Below are 14,913 nucleotides of genomic sequence, written 5' to 3' on the forward strand. Positions count from 1 at the left end.
ATCCAGGACAAATAACATCCTGACATAGACGCGGCAAACAAGAAAGGACTCTCTCTTTCCCGCCGCCCCCAGCCGCGGTCCATCCCTCTCGTCTTAGCCCCTTTAAAACGCACCCCCGCCGCCGGTGTCTGCTCGTTCGCCGGAAGAATATCGATCGCGCCGGTTCTGGGTAACGCAGTGACGCTCTCTTCGAACTATCGCTTCGACCGGGCGGATACGTCTGTTTCGCGGATCCTCCGGTAGCGCACGCAGCCGCTGTCAATGTGATCGATCGTCTTCTGCCCGGTAGTTTTTGCAGCGACAACTTCCGTCGGAAATTAATAACAGCGCTTCCGGATGATTTATTCTCCACGCACGAGATGGCCGACTCGCCGGCGTTCCCGCGCGACTACTCCGAATCCGAAATTAATTATGCGCTTAATTGTGCAGGAAACGTGATTAATCGTGGTCCCCGCGGTGGACTGGGAAATCGCGACGCGGCTGACGTTAAGACGATTCCGACGCTTACCGGAAATCGAGGAAGAAACGTTGGACGTTCGATAAACCTTAGAGATCGATCGGATTCTATGGGAGACGCGAGAGAATCGCGAGCGTTTCGACGAGCAGCGCGCTCAAGTTCGTCCGCGTTTTAAGCAACGCGACAGGCAGGATTCTAATTAAACCGACCACGGTTCCCAATCTCCAGCTAGCTAGTTACAATTATTGTTGTAATTATCGTCGGCGCGTGCAGCACCCGCGTAGCAGTTGCTGTTGCTGGTGTTGCCGTTGTTGTTGTTGTCGTTGTTGTTATTGTTCGTTAGCAAAGTTCCCCGCCGATCTCGCCCTGTCCGCTCAGCTCCGGAGTCCCCGCGTGCTCGCGTTTATCGCGAGTTTCGGTGCGCCGGCAACTTCTCCTACGTGTCCCGAGTAACCGGGTTTGTCGCGCGCATACAGCGCCTCTAATATCGCCGAGTGTTTCGACCCTCGTCGAATCCGCGCCGCTGTTGGACGCCGCGCGCCGTTCTTCCGACGCCGGTCTCGGCTTCTTTTCCCGCGGTGCGCGAGTTCTTTCCCCCGTTCCCGGGACCTCGACGGGGGGAGCACGTTTCAACGGAGTCTATTACGCGGGTTTACATACGCACAGACTAGGTAACACGGTTTCGTGGGTTTACAGCGTGTCTAACGTCGCCGCTACGGCTCGCCTCGCCTCGCGTCTCAAAGCAAATCCGGTTGACGAGTCGTCGAGCCGTCTCTTTGTCTCGGAGATCATACGCGACGCTCTCCTCCACTCGTCGCCCGGCAACTCCTTTTTCTCCTCGACGGTGTCGCGAGCCGTCTCTTTGACGCTGCACGCGGAAAACGTGGTTCCGCGTGTACATTCTATTCGCCGACCGCTTTCTGGGATACCGGAAACATTCTCGGGCGCGGATGGCTCGCGATGTTGTTCTCTCGTCTATCCGTGGCCGCGCGTTAATCGCGCGTCTCTCGGTTTCCGGGGAGGAAGTAGGTTTGAATGCCAGCGCGTGACCGGGACGGCGCGAATCGATAGAATCACGAATCCCTCTGGCTTCCGCCGTTAGAATTCATTTGTAAGAGAAAACGACTCCGAAACGAAGTCAGAGTTAAAAGATAGTTACGAGAAGAAACGAAAGCGTACCGTAAAGATCTATGACGATCGACGGGTGATAACATCCCCGAGGACGGGTATTCGTTCTATTCACGATATCGCGAATCAACGCCATAAAGCATTTTCCCTATACGGCGGAGGGTCGCGATTTCTCAACGAGACGACGCAGCGAAGTGTAGAACGAACAGCTCGAACAACGACGGAAGCGTTCGCCCTCTCGATATCTCGGGCATTGATCGACGGCCAGGTCCAGACGGGACACCCGCCCATGAAACGCCGAACGGTTTTGTCTAGACCGGGAAACAATTAAAACGGTACCGGCCGCTACCGGCCCAATTTTCGTTCGGAGGCGGGTCGAGCGACGATCCATCGACGAGTACTTCGCGAGGATAGGTAAAAAAGGAGGGCGAGGCGCGTCGGGACACAGGAGAACAGCCACGAAATTAATCGCGCGACGCATGAACCTCGTTTTATGGGTGAGTTTAAATCGGGCGGAGGGAATCGCCGGCGTGGCGCGGCTCAGCTCGGCTCGACTCGACGCGACGCGGCAGCTCGACGCTAAAAACTTTATCGCCCGGCTGCCCCGAACTGCATTAACTCTGCTCCCGAAAGTCTCTCTCTCTCTCTCTCTCTTTCTCTCTATGTATACATATGTATATACATACAGGTTCATCGAATTCGGTGACGAGTACCCAGAGGGAAAAGTAGCCCATCGATGCTCCCAGTCCCGGCTGTCCGAGCTCTTTTCCACGTTCTCGCCGCCTTTCCGCCCCGTGGGCAGCCCTCGTCCGTTTCCGGCCGTCCGGGTCTCTCTCTCTCTCGTCCGCTCACACCTATCGGCATTCACTGGCTCTTTTTCGCTTCCGACTTGCCTCCTCTCCGACCGGCGTTTCTTTTTGCTCGCGTTACTTCTTTCGAGCCCGCTCTCTTGTTTCAACGGCGCCGGCGCTGCGGTTCCGGGCAACGGTGGTAACCGCTGCGAAAGTTTTCGTTACTGTTCCGCGGTACGACCGTTACACGGACCGTGTAATAGAATTTGTAGCAGAAGTTGCCCGCGCGAAATGCCGCCTCGTAAAAAATCGGACTACGGTTACGACTCCACGGTTCACCGAGATAACCGACCGAACGTACTGTTCGTCGTGAAACTGGGGCTACGATGCCCGCACGGGATCTACGCCCACCGATGCCTCGACCGCCTCTATACAGCGACGTCGTTTCCGGTTCCGTCGGACCGGGATTGGTTCCTCCGCGCCTAATTCTCTATTCGCTCCGCGCTGAAACTTTAAGGAGAAGCATCGTTGCCCGCCGTACAGCACGCGACCGCTTCGCTTCAAGACTCTCGCCGAGATCGTTGCACTCGTGTTCGCATCTTCGTCGCTCTTCGCTGCCTTTCGTCCGCGTGTCACCGGATGGTCCTCGTCTTATCGTTAACTCTCCGCCCCTGCTTCCCCTCCATATTCTCTTTCAAGATTCCCAGTTATTCTTCTCGCAGGTCTAATACAATAGACCATTCCACTCCACCTCAATTAACATTTAACGCATCACACCGTGGTTTAAGTGAGGAAAGTATCCACGAAATCCCCAATAAACGAACTGCGCACCGAAACAATTGACAGGCAGTTAGACCAATAGTCGAGTTCCATAATAGATCTGCTCCGAGGGTGCGCGTTATTAACCCATAAAATTAATCCTCGAACTTTCGACGGAGGAATCGAACAGGGGGACGATTCCTCGTCCTTGTATGGAAATCCATCAGCAGAATTCCAGGCGTAGCCGCCCCCGTTCGTCTATTCATCGTTCGCGGAGAGAGACGTCCCCGCGACACGTGTCGCCGACACGGATCCCGTCGACGGGAACAGGAGGACCTGCCGAGGATCCCGGCGAGCGGAGTCACGTGGCCGTGATCTCATCAAAGTTTCATCTTTCGCGCGAAGGCGGGCTTCCCGGGCCCGACAGCCGAGCATTTATTCGCCGCGCGGAAGCGTCGGCGGGCGTCGCGACGCCGCGGGACGCCGGGCGTTATATTGCCGGGACGCGTGTCCTCTATTTCCGCGACGCGAGCCGCATTAAGCGGGCCTCCTATTAGCGGCCACTCGTAAATATTCGCCCGTGCTCCTGGGGGCTGGCAGAGGCGGCGGTTATTAAAACCGTGGGGCCTACGCCTACGCGGCGGAGGGTGAGGCGCGGCCGACGTTAGGGGCATTAATCACGCGCGTGTAAACGGGCTGGCTCTCTGTCTGTCTGCCGGGGGATCGCCACCCCAACCGGTCAACCGGGGCTACCGACTAACTCGCGGCTAATTTCTTTCACCGGGGACTGGCCGACGTGGGGGAGACCGTAATACATCGCGCTCCGCCGGCCGCGTTACATCCTGGACGAGGACTTAACGATTCCTCGAAGACTTTTATTGGCGAGTCCGCCGCTGCGGCGGGGAACGATGAATCAATTAAGGGGGAACTGGCCGGGCTATCCGGCTTCCGTGGCCGTTAATAAAAGGAAGCCTTCTCTTTCTCTCTTCTCGTCGTCCTCCTAAGACGAGGGTGCGAAGTAGGTCGAGCAAATTATTTTCGTTGGACAACCGAATCGCGATCGTTATTCTCCTCGGAAGACTATCCGCCGGTGCATGGCGCTCTTACGCTTCTTCGTTCCGAAAGACAACGTTGTTTGCAACTGAACCGGAGGTGTACACTTCGGATAGAGTCGGTTATCAATTACAAGCGTCAGTTGCGTTTCGACAGTATAATTTTCAACAAAGAAGTCCTCCGAGCACCGCGTAAGGAACTTAGCGTCGCTGTTGTCATCCAGTACCACGAGCGAGAGCGAGAACGAACTAGACCGTCGAAACGCGACTGTAAAGGCCGGATGCAAATGCGACGGTCCCGCTAACGAATCGCCGAAGAAGACTCCTCGGGCGACGAGCCGTTGGTGCTTTTTTACACGGCATCTGGCGAACCGTGAAGACACAGGGGGGTCGGGGGACGGCTCGTAGGCAGTAGTTACCCGCGCGAGAGTCATAACGCGACATCTGTTTGGAATGAGCGAGATTCGAGCGTCGTCGTTGCGGGGCGAGTCGAGCAAGGAGAGGTGGGTCGAAGATAAAGGCGACGCGCGGCTCGTGAAGGGTAGCGGGAAACGGAAAGCGCGACGGTGAGCGGCGGGGACGACGAAAGGTTGGGGAGGACGGTCCCGCGGCGAGAGCACGTAGTTTTTGGTGCATCTGCGCCGGAGCCACGAGGTGGTTTCACCGCAGGAAGACGAAGAGAGTATCGTCGACGCCGAGACCGCATTATCCGAAGCGCGAGGCATTACGTTCCCCGCTCTCCGTCAGTCTTCGGAGCAACTGGTCCACCCTCCGTTGTCGTTCGCCACGAAAAACCCTTCAACCGTGTTCTCCAGCGAGCAACGATTTTCCTCGTTTCTTGCGCGTCGCGAGAGAAATATTTGCGTGGCACAGCCGCGTTTCTCTTTCGCCCGATTCATTCGTCGGTGAATTTGTCGAACGAGTGGTCGGTCAGTTTTTTTCGAGTATCTTCGCCGAAATGGAAAGCAGCTATACAGGGACGGAAGGAAGGATTCCGTTGCGAGATTACGTTGTCCCGCGCGTCCCGACGACGTCCCAGCCGCGGGCTCTTAATCTCGCTTAGAAAAATATCTCGATCGCTTATGCACGGATTACGACGTCCGTTTCCTTATCCGCGCGGCGCGGCGGACGGGCACGGGAACGCCGTCTGACAACGGCAATTCTGTCGTCCGCGCATTCGGAATAACGTGACCGGGGCCAGATACGCGGCGTTCTCCGCGCGGAGACCGAAAGAATGCGAAATGAACAGGGGATTCCGCTTATCTCTCGAATAATGTCATCTGCTCCGTGACCGTTTTTATCGAGGAACACGGCGAGCCGCGTCGCGCCGCGTCCCGAATATGTCAGGGGAACGTTACCTGTCCTCGAGGACGTTCGATCCAGCTGAATTTACCGCGTTCGCCGCTTCCCCGCCGCCGCGGCTTTAAATCCATCGATTCCTTATCGCCTGCGCGAGGATAGGAGACCATCAAGCGTCGGTTACGCGGTGAAACGTTTCCGTTCGACGACGCACGGCACGCAGGAACGCGAGGAAAAAAACAGAAAGAACCCGTTCAACTGGATTTCACTTTAGCAGAGAAGCTAATTTCTCGGATCGTCCAACGAGCGGGTGAAATTCGGCGAGATAAATTCGGGCGTGTCTATCAACCGACGTAGCGTCGATCAATAATCATTTGCGAGCCCTTCGAGGGTTCATCCCCCTCGTATCGTAGCCGGTTTCTTTCCGACGCGGCGGGAGCGCGAGCCGAAGATAACGACGTGACCGGGGAACCGGTATTTCGACTAATTCGAGCGAATGACGGAAAGCGAGATAACGGCCGAAAACGTAGGAGGGCGGCGGCGCGAAGGTTTCGGGTCGAAGAACGGGTTGCCAACTGTCGCCTCGACGGCCTTCGCCGGGTAATCACAGGGCCGAACTTTCTCTATAAATCACGAAACGGTCGGCGGGATGCGGCGCGGCGCTTCTGCAGGCACGGACGGAGGAAGACGAGCACGGGCCGGTACGAGGACGAGGGACGGTTGCCCGGTCGGGGAATATAATGGATATTAATGTCGGCCCTACGGTGATCCTAGACCTAACCCACGCGCGGCTTCGTTCGCGTCTTCTCGACTCGACCGTTGCGGCTTCTCGCGAACGCCGGGATCGCTGGGAGCATCCAATCCCGGTTAGTAGTTCATCCGTCCCCTATCGCTTCCTTTCTATTCCTTTCCGTTCCACCGGTTGAATTCGCCTGCGCGCCGTATTTCCTCGGATACCGGCCCGCCCGACCACCCCTTCGCTGGAATTCTTTCTCCCCGTTCCGAGCTCCACATCTTTTCCGGCCGCCGGTGTCTCCTGCCTCCTTCCCGTTCGCTCCTCCGTTCTTCCTCCGTTTCTGTCGCGTCTTCTCTCCGCCGGTCCTACCCGGTCCCGTCTCACCGGCATTGTCTTCCGGTTTTCTTTCCCGCACCGCAGCCGCCGCAGCTCGGCTCGAAGCCCGCACACCGGCGTTCCTCCTTCGCGGATCCTTCCGTAGCCCGGCGAGCTCTCGCAGAATTATGGGCCTCCGGTTTCCGAGGAAACCGGGCCATCGAGATTTAGGTGAGTTACCTTCCTAACTACGTGTCACTCGATCTCCCCCCGGCGAACGATGGCAAAGGATGGCGAACGAGGAGGAGCAGGGACGGGAGAGGAGACTCGCCTCCGAGAGCCGGGGACCCGGCAGGCCAGCCTGGCTACAGCCAGCCAGCTCGCGCCTGCTTCCGTTCCCCGGAACCGGAATTATCGGCACCGCAATGACGCAGAATTTCAATTTGGACGGTTTAAGCTCAACTTATCCAACCCCATTTATTTCTTCCCGACGTGTTCCTTCCGGCTCGGCCGACGATAAATCTCGTTATATTTTAAAGCGGGCTTCCTCGTTCGGCGAGCACCGCGCGGCATTCCGCCGACGACGGGAATCCGAACCTTCGTTTCTCGCGTGAGCACAGCGTCGCGGGACTGTTTCTATTTACCGAGCGAATTCCGACGTTCGCGAACCGAATTAACCGACGTGCCGGCTACCGGGGCTTAAATCCTATCCCGCAAACGCCCTCGCCGCGGATCAACTTTGTTCCCGGGCGCTAAGCCGACTCCCGTCGTTTTATCGCTCTCCGCGCAGCACAGCTAGCCGGGTCCTCCGCTTCTTCTGATGACAACTAATTCCTCCCGCGAAGAAAGCCACCGTGCGAAGAGGGAAAGGATTCAGGAACGGAGACGCGGCCGGGGGAGAGGGGATCGCGTGTCCGAGGACCATCGATCGTCCGGTCTTCTATATTTCGCGCGGACCAACCTTTTTCCGCTTTCCCTGCGCAGCCTTAGCTTCTCCGCCGAGGTGGGAAAGTTTTATTGGGCAGGAGCATGTGAAATTGCTTCGGCAGTTTCTTTCCATCATAAATTTAATTAAAGTCATTCCTATGTGATTCCGAGTAATCCCCAAACGACCGACTCGATTTATCAGGAACGTTTCGACCGGAACTCGGAAATTCCTCGAAGACTGCGTTCGAAGTTTCTTCGTTCCGATAGCGTTCGTCGCTCGACGTATATACGTGTCGTGTACAATTGAAAGAGAACCAAAGGCGCAACGAAATCTCGCATTCCATTGTTCGGCCAGTCATTCCCGGATAAAGGGGCGCGTTATGGTAAAAGGATTGCTTGTCGTTTGTACACTCGATCCCTTGTCCCATTGTTTTCACCAATCCGCGATAATGGAATTGCTTAATCGCGCCGGTAAAACCGATCGGAGTCGCGGGGAAATTATTTTAATTAAACATACGACGCGTCCGAATGAAACCGCGCGAGTTGCATTTGAAAATCTAATATGTCCATTGCGACCGGGGCTGTCGTCGCGATTAAAAAGTTCAATATTACACGCGTCCGAACTGTGTCGACGACGACGCGCGATTCACGGAATAACGAACACCAGCGGCCACCGAAAAGGAACGCGCGCGGGGTTCGACAAAGAGGGCGAGTAAACACGGGCATTCCTCCTATCAGGGGCGCGATCGGTTTAATCCGAATAAAAATATCATGGCGAAAGCTGTCGAACAGCGGGAAATTTTTACTCGGATTAAAAGGGCGGCGGGGAGCGGGGGTGGTTTGCCGACCGTCGCGTAATAACTTTCCCCAACGCCGCGCTCGGAGCTCGCGCTTTTGGACCGGCCTGTACCAGCCTGGTCCGCGTAGCGCCGCCTAATTTATTGTCCCGCCGTATCGAGATCAGCTCGTCGATAGATATAATACCTACACGTCCGGCGGCGAGCGTTCCTTCGGGACTGATGTCCGCGAAAATCGTCGATTCGGCCGGTAACACGGTTTTTCAGCGGGGAAATTGAAAGTTCCCCGTCGGAGAGACTCCCAAACCGCTTCGGGCTTGGTTTCGCGGGAAATGAGATATCAAAAATAGTTTCGAAAGTCCCGATCGAGTTGAAGAGTGTCCGCAGGGTCGGATCGGCCGGAGATATCGCGGCGAAGCGAGGGTGTAAATCCTCGCCGCGTTTACAGCCTGGCCGGGAGCCCTCTCATTTTATTTGTAACGTCTATTTGCCTCGGTCCAATATTTAGGAAAACAATATTTTCTTTGATTCCCGTGTTTATTTGACCATCGATGCGCTACGCCCACCGGAAACACGCCGGGCAAAGCACGGCGTGGATTACGCGTATCGGTTGCAGGCCGGAGTATTATTGTCTCTCGTTGGACTAGATTTCCCGACTTCTAATTCCATTATTCGCCGCGCAGAGGTGAATCCGGGCAGCGCGATAAAAAATCGCGGCGGCTCATTTGCGCCACCGATGTTCCATCGGCGCGTTCGTTTTCCGGGATTACACGTCAATCTTTCGGCGAGTTATTTTTTGCTAATTTACGTCGCTTTATCGTCTTTCTCATTTTACCGCGACAAACGCGACGCGAGCCAGAAAATGCGATTGTCCCAGCAAATCGAAATGAATTCGATGAATTTGTTCGTTATGGAAATCGATCCTCTGCGTCCGATTGCTGGGGACATTACCATTGATTCGTTGCAAGATTAAAACGACTGTATTTCATCAGGGGATATGATTTCGGTGTACGGCAAGGATACCTCAATAATGCCAATTACCTGATTTCGTGCATATTAGTGGCCGAACCTCGATACGAGTGAGCAAATATCATTGTTATCGGCGAAAGATATTTTAGTAATATATAGTATACCGGTGGTGGTTTACTATTAGATGATATTTGAAAATGTGGATCTTTAGTAAAAAGAGAATTAGGAAAACAATAATATATTTAATAAGATAAAGGAAATAATACGGACAACACGTAAAATACAACACACGACTCTCGCACCAAAAATGTTCTACTCCACTGTCGCTCACCAAAATGTGTCCTTCTCCACTGTCGCTCACCAAAATGTGTCCTTCTGCACGCATTTCCACTCGCTTTTATCACACACCCCCATTCGCTCTGTCTTTCTCACCCTTGCACCCTTCTCACTCGCATCTTTCGTCCATGGTCAAAACTCACGCAGTCACGTACACACTTTTCTCACGGTTCAGTCGCTCAGTTCCAGATACTCTTCCTCGCATTCTTTCAGCCACTCGAAATTGTCTAAACGCAGTCACACTATTTCCCAAACATCCCGGCGCCGGTCCGTCGCAATATGACCTGGTCGCCCTTACGCACGCACAACAAACCATTCATCCTACAATAAATATTCTCGATACTACAAATATAAACGGTAAAAGTCAATGTTACATACGGACACGTTGTTACGATATCATCGATGTATCTCCTCAGAAGCGGCGAGCAGCATTTTCATCGCAATTCAATGTATATTTTGTTACGCGCGCCTTCGATGGGTGCGCCGTATTTTCTCATCGTTTTTCTCGATTATTGCAACGTATTCCGTTCATAAAGAAACAGAACGTTTCGATAAAAATACGTGTCGAATAATTTCTTCGTGCGACATCGTACGAAAAAAGAACCCTTCGGACACTCTTAATACAGAATACGATCAACCCCGGGGACAAAGGTTTCCGTAGATTCATAAGCAGAAATATATAATCCGAAACGTAGCTGAAGTATTTTTCCGCATCTGAATTATTTACCTTCTACAATCATTCGAAACTAATTTTTGAGGGTAAAAACAGGTTTATGCGCTTCAAATATTTGCTACTTTTACAATAATTAAAATTTCGGAAAACCCGTTGGCTACACTCGAAGCAAAACATCTGTGTTTGCAAATTCGCAGAAATTGTTGCTTTCGAATGTACCACTTGTTTGCAATCGAGCCAGCCAGTAATGGATATTATTTCAAACACGGATTCCGAAGCCAACGAGTAACTGCGTTATTTTGCAAAATTTTGGCCCGAAAAAATTATAAATATAAAGCGGAAGGGGTTACAGTAAGTGTTTTCTATCGAGCCAACCAGTAATGGACATTATTACAAACACGGATTCCGAAGCCAACGAGTAACTGCGCAATTTTATAACGTTTCGGTTCATAATAGATACGAATATAAAGCAGAATGTTGCAGTAAATGTTACCGAAAAGAAATTCAAAAGTTTCCACTCAATAGTTATCAACGAACCAAACTGCTCAGCTATATTCGGTGCGCCTCTATCTGGTCTCCCCGCTTAGAGAGCGAAACGAGACGCGTGTCTCGATTGTTCGAGTTTCACGCGCGGCGAGGCAAGTCGACTCGTGTCGAAGACGTGGGCGCAAGCCGCAACGGGTTCTATGTTTATGGTGTGGGAGCGGTCGGTACATTTCTAATTGCGGGGCTTGCTACCAAAACCGCCAATAAGAACCGTGAGGCAGCGGACGGGAGAGAGAGGAGCCGGAGGTCGTTGCGTCGAACGTCGACAGCGGGCTCCATAAAATGTAGTTTCTATGCAAACGACACGTGCAACGTGCCACTAAAGGCGTCGTATCGACGCGCGCGCGCGCGCGCCCGCGCGAGAACGAACGGACGCTATGCAAATTCCGCGGTGATCGCGCGTCGCCGCTCGACGTTCCCCTCCTCGCTGCCGTTGAATTTTTTCGCGCGTACGAGCCGACGAAGGGCGCGGCGGCGAGGGGCGAGGGAGGACCGACACGCGGACCGAATATGGCCGCGGCCTCCGCACCGGCGAAATAATCGAATCAACCGGCCGTCGATAGCCGGCCATTAAGCGAACGTTTTTAATCGATGATCACTCGCTACCGGAAACATTCCATTTCACCCGCCGTCTGTACTTTCCGCCGGCCAGACCGATATTTTCCGAGGCAAATCCGCGTGCGACACTGCGACGCTCTTGCCTCAAGTTCGCGAAAGCGGCGCTCGATTATCCGACGAGCGAACGATATCGCGCGTACGTAACGGCTGGAGGTTCCCCTCGCTGGTTTAAAGAGGAGCGAGAACGTTTCTCGAAAAGTTCGCGATCAATGGGGTTCGGGAGACATCGAACACACCGAGGGGATGAATTGCGGGGAATTAAATTCACACGGCCAGATGAAACTTGGGAGAGTAGAAGGAGAGAACGGGATGATAGGAAGGAGGATGAGAGTGACTGGAATTCATAGAACACTTTAGTCCTGGTGGACCACGCTGGAACAGATTCTCCGTCGGTTTAGGGGTGCGTCGCGAGCGAGGGGCGCGAACAAGAGCGATTCGACAGGGAGATCGGTAGGAAGAGCGTTCCCGGTGCGAACGCTGTTGGGACGAAGTCGAGGTTCTCGGCGAGCGAACGGCGGCCTTCAAACGCGCGTCGGCGGCGACGATCGCTTCGCGTTCGCGCTGCGCTCGATTCGTCTCGTTTCCGTTGCTGGAAAGGATGTAATTAATATCGTCGCTCGGCTTTCGAATTTGCGACTGCGCGCGGTCCCTCCCTCGCTCCGGCCGCGTGCCCTCTCGCTCCCTCCGGCGCGCCGGCCCGCCGCCCGCCGCCCTGTATCTCGCTCCGCCACCCTCTCGCGGGGGTGGCTCTCGGCGTCGAGGTTCGAGCCTCTCAGTCGTGCCGAGAACCCGCTTCGTTGCGGGGTAACCTCCTCTCTCGGTGAGCTGCCGCCGTCACCGCGACGCTATCCGGATCCGCGCACTCGGGGACCAGGCGAGAAGTTTCCGACGAGACTCGCGGAACCGTTGCCAGACCAGTGCCACTGGCCGAGAGCGGATCGCGCGGGACACGTTCGACTCGACGACTTCTGTCCCGCGTCGCGAGTTCCTCCCCCCTTGCCGCTCCACCGCCGCGGGGAAGCGAGTCGAACCGCGTTCTCTCGCTCCGAGACGCTCGGGATCGCTGGATCGCTGGTCCAGCCGAACCGCCCTTCGAGTTTCCATTCGCGTCAACTAGATTGTGCGTCGTCGAGTCTCCCGGCTCGTGGATACGCGGCCTTCTCGCAGGATTCGTCGTCAGGGACCTCGTCACCGTTGGGGGATCCGAGGCAACGGGTCCGCGCGACCAGCGATCGCTGGTACCGTTAATTCGCCGGGGTAAATAAAGCTGGCCGCGGCGACGCGAGCTCGAGAACCTGCGATCTCCCGGCGACGGAAGGTGAAAGGAAGAGGAAAAGTGACCGATCGATCCGCGTAATAAGGGGACTTCGCGTGGAGAACGGTGCGTTCCGTGGGGAACAGCCGGGATCCGTGGAGAAAAGGTCTCCCTCGCCACCCCGACGAGAAGAAAGTGGACGACGACCCTTCGCCGCGTGAAAGTCCTTTCAAGAGAACGAACGATCCTCCTGGGGAGCCGGTGGAGCGCATCGGGAACCTGTGAGGGACCATTGCCGGAGAGGCGCCGAGTTACAGCGGGCGAATTAGTTTCCGAGTTGGCTGGAGGAACCGTTCGTCGTCGGAATAGCCCGCGATCTTCGCAGAGCCTGTACGAGGAGCCGACGTTAACGAGACGATCCATCGTCGAGTGCGTTCGAGACGGTTCGCGGAAACGGAAAAACACACAAGAAATTGGAGATTCTCTCATCTCTTTCGCTTTGTTTCTCTCTCTCTCTCGCTCTCTCTCTCTCTCTCTCTCTCTCTCATCTACTGAATAAGCCGCAGCTCGTGGAAACGCTGCGCCAGTCTAATTCGGCTCGTTAATTTTTCGAGGCACGAATATCCGGCATCGGGAGCAAGCACGGACGGCCATCGGCCATCGGCAGCAACCACGCGGTATCTCGCCCCGGTAATTAAAGACGCAATTAATGGCCCGACAATTAAATATAATTAACTCGAGGGATAGGATACGCGGGCTTCGTTTGCCAATTAGCGCATTAGCGCCTTATCGGACATCGGCCGATCGTCCGGCCACGGTGGTACAGCTCGATCTCGAGCAGACAATAAAATCGCCGTAATCGGCTGCCGTAGAGACAGAGAGGGAAAAAGAGGAAGAGAAACAGAGAGAGAGGGAGGGAGGGAGACGGTAGAGAGAGAGAGAGAGAGAGAGAGTAACCGTGCAGCCGGAGAACGGTCGAGAGGAGGAAAGATATCCGTGAGAGGTAATAAAAGCGATCGCCCTTTCGCAAGGCGAACGGCGAGAAACGAAGAAAGAAGAGCAGGGGATCGAAGCGGCGTGTAATGAGCCCCGATTAACGATCTATACCGTAACCATCGTGGCGTCGCTCTATCGATCGTTCGACGAACTTCAGCGCTTCGTACGCGCACGATCTACCGCGGTTTCGCTGTCAAAATCGTCGAGGAGATAGAGGATCCTTCGAAGAAACGACCCTCGTACGATCTTGTTTCTCAAGGTTACGCTGCTCTAAAACTAGAGGAATACACCGGAGAAAGTCACGAGAAGAGTCTGACTCGGGGCAAGGTTCGGAGCGAAGAAACGAAGAGCACTCTCGCGTTACGTTCCGGATTACGTGTTTCCTGCGAGAAGCGAGGAGACGAAGAAATTCGGCCGTCGCTCGTCCTTCGCGGGAACCGAGGACCTTGAACTTGAATCCTGTATGCATGCTCGCCGTTGAATCGCACCCGTACGCTCGCAGATTCCTTGGAGAGGATCGAGGAGGACCGAGAGAAACGTGGACACTCCAAGAAGAGCAGAGAATGCTGGCTGCGCACTCGTGACATACGGCGCTTCCGTTCAGGATCGAAAGGTATGTCGCAGCGAGAACTCGCCATTATTAACCGGAAGACGATTCCCTCCACTTCGCCTTCTTCTGCTTCTTCCCCTCGCGTATTACAGGGAAAATATCGAAGGGCGGCCTCCTCCCGCGGGAAATGCCGACGCAGCCCGGGGCAGAAATTTCTTTATGTCTCGCGGCCGCTCGGCTTTCCACGATCTTTCGCTCGTCTTCCTGGAATTTCCCGGTCTATTACTCCGCAACCCTCGCCTGTCGGAGCTTCCGGGGCAGTAGTCCCCGCGTTATTCTTCCCTCCATTCGTATCGAGCCGCGTCTCGCGTTTTTCGTATCACCGATAGTCGGCGCTGGAAGTTCACTGTTCACTGGCACAGGATTTCAGGCTTTACTCAACGAACTATGGAACCAGCGAACTGTGATTCGAACACCGAATCCCTTGCTCCTTTGCCTTCTTATCAGCGCTCCTTCCGCGTGTACGTTCGAACCGATGACGATTATTCATCCGCTTGTTCCGCAAGAACGACTGTAACCGCTGATCAACGATAGAGGAACATTTCCCCCCGATGCGAAAGAAAGCAAATTCCTTTAATCGTTTGCACATTAACGACCCGCGTCCCTCGGGGAACAATCCTTATCGAGTACAGGCTCGAGGACCGCGATA

At 54.8% G+C, this 14,913-nt stretch overlaps 1 protein-coding gene and 1 long non-coding RNA gene across 2 annotated transcripts in view; one reads left to right on the forward strand and one right to left on the reverse strand.

The window, feature by feature from the left end:
• LOC116423813 (uncharacterized) overlaps positions 1-14,913 on the reverse strand; it is a 141,604-nt gene that overhangs the window by 62,922 nt on the left and 63,769 nt on the right. The window lies entirely within an intron of this gene.
• Positions 12,192-14,913, forward strand: part of pxb (putative Hedgehog signaling attenuator pxb) — a 245,006-nt gene continuing 242,284 nt past the window's right edge. The window contains exon 1 of the mRNA XM_076369798.1: positions 12,192-14,267. The gene's annotated coding sequence lies outside the window, so the exon portion shown is untranslated. The remainder of the gene's footprint in view (positions 14,268-14,913) is intronic.

This window comes from Nomia melanderi, chromosome 8, assembly GCF_051020985.1.
Source record: "Nomia melanderi isolate GNS246 chromosome 8, iyNomMela1, whole genome shotgun sequence".
NCBI lineage: Eukaryota > Metazoa > Arthropoda > Insecta > Hymenoptera > Halictidae > Nomia > Nomia melanderi.